This window comes from Ornithodoros turicata, unplaced genomic scaffold (genome assembly GCF_037126465.1).
Source record: "Ornithodoros turicata isolate Travis unplaced genomic scaffold, ASM3712646v1 Chromosome24, whole genome shotgun sequence".
Classification (NCBI taxonomy): Eukaryota; Metazoa; Arthropoda; class Arachnida; order Ixodida; family Argasidae; genus Ornithodoros; species Ornithodoros turicata.
In genome coordinates, this window is record NW_026999345.1 from 1,694,647 (window position 1) to 1,703,472 (window position 8,826).

Consider the following 8,826-nt stretch of genomic DNA (forward strand, 5'->3'; position numbering starts at 1 on the left):
CGACCCAATCGTCCACGTCGTCGTAATACTCCCGGCTGAATGTCTTCGGCGACCGTGCAGGGGCTATGGGCGTGGCAACAGGTTGCGCCACTTGGGTACTGGTCTCCGCAGTCATCTTCTTCTTGCGTTTAGGGGGTTCTAATGGACCGAATTCTGCAGGCAGACCAAGCTGTCTTCTGCTTTGTCGCAGTTGGTCTTCCAGGCCGTTGGACAAGGAATGCCCCGCACCTCCACCAGAAATGTCACGAAGCGAAATGGGTCGGCGAGTCGTCGAATAAACAGCGAACGGTTTATTAGGCTACTTGGTAGCAAAACACAAGAGTGATAGCTCTCTGAACACAACTGAGTCCAAAGAATGAATGCTCCAGCTTGGAGCGCACAAGCATTTAAGCGTCGCGCCGAAAAGTCTAGAAACAGCACGTGCGTTTGCCAGAGAGCAGGCGATGTGCCTGGAAGCTTCTTGCTTCTTCTTCAGCATGCGCCGGGATGAGATGTACCGTTTCGTGCCTGCCCTGGAAGTTTCGCGATGATGATTCGTGGCAATATGGCGGTACTTAGGGGTGCACTACTCTGTAGCAGGTATTATCAAGCCAGTACCCCTCATTCAAGAAGTTGGGAGCATGTTGGGACGATTGCACAAGGCCCCGTTGAAACCTCAGCAGCGCATGGTAGCTCTTCGAGGCTACCTGTTGCCACGTTTGTACCATCGGTTGGTGTTGGGCCCGTGGAAACTTGCCCTTCTGATGAAAATCGATACCGCTGTGCGAGCATCGGTCCGAAGATGGCTTCGTTTGCCCAACGATACCCCAGTAGGCTACTATTATGCTCCAGTGGGTGAAGGGGGTCTTGGAATCCCCTGTTTGCGAACTGTCATACCCTACTTAACGCACGACCGGATGGCCAGAATGAAAGACTCTACCTCGGAGCTGGTGAGGAGGACAACGCAGTGTGACCTGGTGTGCAATATCCTTGCACATGCCAACCGTTGTATGGTGTTTAAAGGGAGCTGCCTATCCTCGAAACGAAGAGCCATGTCTTATTGGTATGTGTCTTTACACTCTTCGAATGAGGCCCTTGAAAGACGCCAAGGATGTTCCAGCAGCCCAACGTTTTATTAGGGAGGGCACTAAGCTCCTTCCTGGTTAGGAGTTTATTGAGATTAATAAGCTCCGCATCAATGACCTTCCAACTTTGGCAAGAACGAAGATAGGGCGAGAAAGTTCTAGTCTTTGCCGGGCCGGCTGTGATAAGAACGAGACACTTTCCCACGTTCTCCAACAATGTCATAGAACCCACCAGGTCCGCATAAAAAGGCACAACAACATAGTCAAATATGTCTCCAGTCGTCTTCTCCAACTCCAGTGGCGGATCAAGGTCGAGTCAAGGATAAATACATCTACAGGTCAGGTTTACGTTCCTGACATTGTGACCCACAAGGGTGAAGACACTGTGATTGTGGATGCTCAAATTGTGGGGTGTGGACTGCCCACCGAATGTGCACACGTTAGCAAGGTGCGCGATTATACGGTGCCTGGTGTACTGGAGGCCGTAAGGGAGGGTCGTGCGGGGGCCCTAACAGTGACGTCAGTGACAATGAACTTTTTTTGTGGTGTGTGGGCCAACTCAGGTGCTGCCAATCTGTTGGACCTGGGTTTGAAGAAGCAGGATTTGAAACTTTTAACAATCCGGTGTTTGCAGGGCGGTCTTCGGGGTTTCAAAGTGTTTAACAGAACGACATCCGTGATTGGTTTCCACCGTGAGTGTCATTGATGTGTTTGGGTGGTTCCAGTGGGTGATACTTGTGTTGCTCACTGTTTTGTTTGGTTTCTCTTCCATGTCAAAGTTTGCAAAAAGAGAGTCATAATAAAGAAACAAATAGCTAAATGCCACAAGGGACGACCAAGTGTAATACCCACCATGTGTTTGAAATACAATCCATTCAAAGACGAGTGATATGCGGCAGTAAAAATAAACTGCTTTCGGTAGCTAAATGCCACAAAGGACGACCAAGTATAATACCCATCATGTGTTTGAAATACAATCCATTCAAAGACGAGTGATACGCGGCAGTAAAAATAAACTGCTTTCACCAACAAACATCGGGTTTAATTTGCGAATCGCTCCTTCGACCAATCCTGACAAGGCTCTTATCTAGCAGTTTGCATCTTCACGCTGCAAGTAACCAATCAGGCGGCAGTGTGCTGCTATATAGTCGCTCTCCTCCCGAGAAACGTCGCAGTCTGGTGGGACGCTGCCATACATATAGTAACTCTTTACCTGTTACAGGTTGGGATTGATATCTCTTATTCCTAAACTAGGTTGCTCTGTCCCACCAGACTGCTAGCAGTGTGTAGGCTTTGGCCAGTGTTTTGTAAGGATTTTTTTTAGTCTAGTACTGCCCTTTTCCCGTGTCTTGTTTTAATTTGTGTTTTAATTTGCCATGGTACCCTGAGGCGGCAGCCAGTGGGTTTTGGTATCTTTTTTTTAGCTAGAATCACTCACGGGTAGTCTTGGATATAGTAATCTTGTTCCCTGTCAGGCGATAGGGCCCGTGAGCGATGGAAGGTTGCCCACATTGCGGGAATATTTATAAAAAAAAGGGGGCTTAACCCAGCACTTACGGAAGTGCGCCCCCGATTTGGCTAATGCGCGGGTTAATCTGCAACGTCACAACTTTGTGTGGAATGAAGAACTTATGCGTCTGGTAGCACGCAAAGAATTAGAGCGAGGGAGGATAATCCACCTATCCATATTAATATTGCCTTAGCCCAATACTCTCCTGGGGTCACGGCTGATAACCTGCGTTATAAGAGGAAGACAGCGGCCTACAGGGCCATATATGAGGAGATTGAGCTAAGCCAACTTGCTGGGCTGGTCGCTGAGGCCACGAATGCGGATGAGGCCAGAACGCCTACTACCTCTGAGATGGAGCGTCCCTAAAAAAACGAAGGAACTTCTCCGTGATTCGTTATCCAGTTTTTGTACAGCTGCCTTGCCTCGTGATGACACTCGGGATTTTCAGCGGATCATCAACAGAATACTGCTGGGGGAATCTGGTGTAGCAGACCTGGATCGCTGGATCCTGGCATTGCCACTGTTGCAACACAAAGCGCGAGGTAAACCAGGGGTTCATGTGAGACCCGCCACCTGTAATAGGAGAGCCAGGCGTCAGCAATACGGCGAATTCCAACGCCTCTTCAATAAAAACAAGAGGACCCTGGCCGCAAGACTTCTGGATGGAGACAAGAAGGGGGACTGCGATGAAGAAAGGGTGATTAACTTTTGGGCTAACATATTTCAGAAGCCAAGCGACGAAATGCTGTTGGGAAACTGTGACTCCACGGGCCCAGGGCTTCTCATCACCCCGGTAACACCAGAGGAGGTGGTGGCAGCGTTGAAGCACAGTAGCTCTGCCCCGGGTCCTCATGTCCTAACGGTTGCCACACTAGAGAAGCTACACCCAGCTTCCCTAGCCGCGCTATGTAATCTGCTGCTCTACATGGGGAGGTTACCAGTCTGCTTTGACATCGGCGAGGACCGTTTCCCTTCCCAAGAAAGATGTGAGCTCTAGACCCGAGGAATTTAGGCCTATCACTATCGCCTTTACGTTCATTAGAATGTTTCACCACACGCCTGATACCAAATTGAGAGCGAATATCCAGCTGAATAGCATTCAAAGGGCCTTCCGCCCCACCGACGGCACCTTCGAAAATGTATATATACTCAGGTACCTCCTCAAAGATGCTAGGCGCAGTTGCAAGGGACTAGCATTGGCCTCCATCGACTTCAGGCGGGCCTTCGATAGTGCCCTTTGATAGCCCTTTGACGTAATTTATCGGGCTTTGGCAGGGAGACGAGTGGATCATGTGTTTCTCGACTACCTCAGGGCGTTTTACGGGAGCAGCACTACTACTCTAATAGGCAGCACCCACAGGACAATCCGGCCAGCGAAGGGTGTCCGCAGGGCGACCCGTTATCGTCCCTGTTGTTTAATATGGTCCTCGACGAATTTGTAGCACCATCGTCACCACGATCATATTCACCTGGCGCGATCATATTCAACTGGCGCGAGCTGCAGAGCCTTCCACCAGATCATATGTCATTAAACCACTTCTCGTTAGCTCTCGCACCATGAAGGTTGTCTTGTCTCCTTCATATTGGTGACCCGGACGTGATCTGACCGAGCCGCAACCATGACCGCTCCGCAGCCCAACCCTCCTTCCTGCCTCTACCATGGATGTGCACCACCGTGCTCCCACCAGCACCTTACTCGCTGTCAACACCACGCCCATTACCACTTACGGCGAAAAGCTTGTGACCCTCGACCTTGGTCTTCGCCGCGCTTTTCGCTGGGTGTTCACCATTGCGCAGGTCCCGCATGCCATAATCGGAGCGGACTTTTTGGCGCACTTCGGCCTTCTCGTGGACATGAGCCATCGCAGGTTGATTGATACCACTACCAATCTTATGGTGCAGGGCACAGTAGCACCGGCACACCTAGTTGGGCCACTCCTCCGCAAGTCGGAGCCGACGACAGAATACGAGGCCATTTTGCAAGAATTCCCGGCGCTCACCCAGCCGCCAAACTGGAAACTGCCTGTCCAGCACGACGTGGTCCATCACATCGTCACCACCGGCCCACCTGTCCACGTCCGCCCACGCCGCCTCGCTCCGGAGAAACTCAAGGTGGCCAGAGCTGAGTTCGAGCACATGCTCGACCTCGGCATCATCGAACCTTCATCCAGTAACTGGTCATCCGCTCTCCACATGGTCCCCAAGAAGACTGGCGACTGGCGGCCATGTGGAGATTACAGAGCCCTCAACCGCGGCACAGTCCCAGACCGATACCCGATTCCTCACGTACAGGATTTCACCAGCCACCTGCACGGCGCTAAAATTTTCTCGAAGGTCGATCTGGTACGCGCATACCATCAAATACCGGTAGCGCCCGAAGACGTGCAGAAGACCGCCATCACCACCCCGTTTGGACTGTTTCAGTTTCGGCGAATGCCTTTTGGCTTGCGAAACGCAGCGCAAACTTTCCAGCGGTTCATCGACTCCATCATCAGAGGTCTTCCATTTGTGTTTGCCTACATTGACGACCTGCTGATCGCAAGTTCCACCCCGCAAGAGCATGCCGCCCATCTTCGCGCGCTCTTTACTCGCCTCACCGACTTCGGCATCGTCGTCAATGCCGCCAAGAGCGAATTCGGGGTGGAGAAGCTGGAGTTCCTCGGTCACCTCATCACCAGCTCCGGCATTACCCCACTTCCCTCAAAGGTTCAAGCGGTCCAGGACTTCCCACAACCTTCGTCTGCACGCAAGCTTCGAGAATTCCTTGGGCTTGTTAACTTTTACAGGCGGTTCGTTCCTGACTGTGCAACAACTCTCATCCCTTTGGAATCGTTGCTTGCTACCACCAAAAGCCGTACCGCCCTACTCACCTGGACGCAAGTCGCTCTTAATGCCTTCGAGAAGATTAAACGTGACTTGGCCACTGCTACCCTCCTAGCCCATCCTATCCACGGCGCCCCGACCAGCCTACTGGTAGACGCTTCAGCGTCTGCCGTCGGCGCAGTCCTCCAGCAGCACGTCTCCGGCCAATGGCAACCACTCGCATTCTTCTCCCGCAAGCTGAAGGACAGGGAAGTGCGTTACAGCACATTTTCCCGCGAGCTCCTAGCAGTCTATCTCGCGGTGAAGCATTTTCGCCATTTCCTTGAAGGCCGCATGTTCACCATCTTCACGGACCACAAGCCGCTCACCTATGCCTTTGTATCCTCCGGTAACAACTACGCCCCTCGGGAAGTTCGTCAGCTCTCTTACGTCTCTGAGTTCTCAACTGACATCAGGCATCTTAGCGGCAAAGACAACACGGCAGCCGATGCCCTCAGCCGTGTCGACACACTCTCTCAGGTCGTGCACCCGCCGCTCGGTACCAGTTTCACACTGGACGCGTTGGCTCACCAGCAACGCACGGACGAGGAATTGGCCAAGCTCCGTGCTGATGCACGATCTGGACTTCGCTTTGAAGACTTGCTCCTCCCCGGCGCGGCAACGGCCGTAGCTTGCGACGTGTCGCTTGGACCACCGCGCCCGTTCGTTCCAGTCGCCCTGCGTCGGCAAGTGTTTGACATGCTCCACACATTGTCCCATCCTGGAGTACGGGCCATACAGAAGCTCATCGCTGCCCGCTACGTGTGGCCACGCATGCACGCCCACATCAAGCAATGGACGCGCTGCTGTCTCCAATGTCAACGAGCTAAAATTCATCGTCACACCCACGCGCCCGTGGCCGCCTTCCTCCCGCCTGACTCACGGTTCGACAAGATCCACTTAGACATCGTCGGCCCCCTACCACCCTCTCAAGGTCAACGTTATCTCTTAACAGCCATCGACCGCTTCACCCGGTGGCCGGAGGCAACACCCATCCCGGATATCACCGCTGCCACAGTGGTGGCGGCATTCGTGACCACCTGGATTTCACGTTTCGGGGTACCCTCCACCATAACGACAGACCGAGGAAGGCAATTCGAGTCATCTCTGTTTGCCGCCCTCGCCACGCTCCTCGGCGCGCAACGTATCCGCACGACCGCCTACCATCCGTCATCCAACGGCCTCGTGGAGCGATTCCACCGCCACCTCAAGGCCGCATTGAAGGCCCACGTCAACCCCACCGCCTGGACGGAAGCCTTGCCGGTGATACTCCTTGGACTCCGGTCCGTTTTCAAACCCGACTTGGGTTGCACCTCAGCCCAACTGGTCTATGGAACGACCTTGCGGCTTCCAGGCGAATTCTTCGCACCACATCCCACCGGGACCATTCCCGATCCCACGGACTATGTCTCCCGCCTTCGCGATGCCTTCGCCGGTGTCCGTCCCGCACCCACGCGCCTGGGCTCCGCCACAAAGGTGTACGTCCATCCGGACCTCTCCACGTGCACGCACGTCTTTGTGCGCGTCGACGCCGTTCGGAAACCCTTGCAGCCCCCATACAACGGTCCCTACCTCGTCATCGCTCGCGCTCCGAAGCATTTCACGATCCGCATCAACGCGAAAGCAGAGGAGATCTGCATCGATAGGCTCAAGCCGGCCTACACAGAGTCGCCGCCATCAACCGACGTCAACCTTCTGAAGACCGATGATTTTTCCCCTGCCAGCCCCCCCTTGAAGCCCGACAAGCGCAGTCTGCGGGTCTCATGGGCGCCTAAACTGTGTCAATTTCACTCATGGTCTTCGCCCATTCGCTAGGGGGGGGGGGCAACTGTAGCACCATCGTCACCACGATCATATTCACCTGGCGCGATCATATTCAACTGGCGCGAGCTGCAGAGCCTTCCACCAGATCATATGTCATTAAACCACTTCTCGTTAGCTCTCGCACCATGAAGGTTGTCTTGTCTCCTTCATATTCATTGCAGGGATGCCGTCGGACATCGGCCCGGATATTGGAAGACACAACATCTCAGCATTAGCCTTTGCAGATGATGTGATCCTGGTAGCCCGTACGCCTCAAGGCCTCCAGACGTTACTGGACAACTTTACGTTATTAACAAGTGCCAGGGGGCTCCATATCAACGTCGCTAAATGTGCAGCACTTATCATCACTCATTCTGGCAGGCAGAAGCTTACAAAGGTTATTCCCGTGGAGTACCTAGTGGGGGACGAGAAGATTCCTGTTCTGCAAGTAAGAGACAATCTAAGATATCTGGGTGTTGATATAAACTCCTTTGGGAAGACCTCCCCCCGGATAGACGACATCTCACGTCAATTAGAAGCACTGCGCAGGTGCCCCTCAAGCCACACCAAAAATTGACAATGCTCTTTTTTATCTCCTGCCACGGCTCATTTACGACTCGTCTGTCTCAGAAATCGACACCGCAGACTCCAACTGTGGGACAGGAGAATTAGGCATTATATGACGACATTCCTGCACCTCCCACATGATGTACCTAATGCTTTTATATACAGGGTGTCCACGCGAAGTGTGAACAGATTTTAAAAAAATATATATAACACTTTTTCCAAGATGAAATCAATTGCAATATAGCATATGCTAAAGGGCACTCCCTAGCAGGGCATTAGCAAAGTCCAAAGGCAATGTCTTAATTAACTTTCACTAATTAACTTTTTAATTATAAAAGCTACAAAGTTGTCCCATTGAGAACATCTGTTCCTTTCGGTCACCTGATATCGTAGCCGTTTTGAGAACAAAAATCCCTTCGATAGATCGCCCGAAAAAAATTCGTGAAGGAACGCCATTTTTTTATTTATTTTGTTCATTGCGCTTCTTAGGAGACGCGTCTTTCTTTCACCCCCATTGTGAGAGGGAGAAAGAGCACACTATCCCCTCTCGCGTCCTGAAAAAAGATTAAAAGGAAACAGAAAATGCAACCCAAGATAAGGCCAGTTCCGATAGAGCCACCCGATACATTTGTTTTTCTTTTGTTTCCGCAAGTTAAAGCTCATCTTCGACGCATGAGGCGGCACTGTGCTTCTTCCCCCTCTCCCGTTGGGGATGAAGGAAATACGCGTCTTCTAAGAAGCGCAATGAACAAAATAAAGAAAAAAATGGCGTTCCTTCACGAATTTTTTACGGGCCATCTATTGAACGGATTTTTGTTCTGAAAACGGCTACGATATCAGGTGACCGAAAGGAACAGATGTTCTCATTGGGACAACTTTGTAGCTTTTATAATTAAAAAGTTAATTAATGAAAGTTAATTAAGACATTGCCTTTGGACTTTGCTAATGCCCTGCTAGGGAGTGCCCTTCAGCATATGCTATATTGCAATTGATTTCATCTTCGAAGAAGTGTTATATATA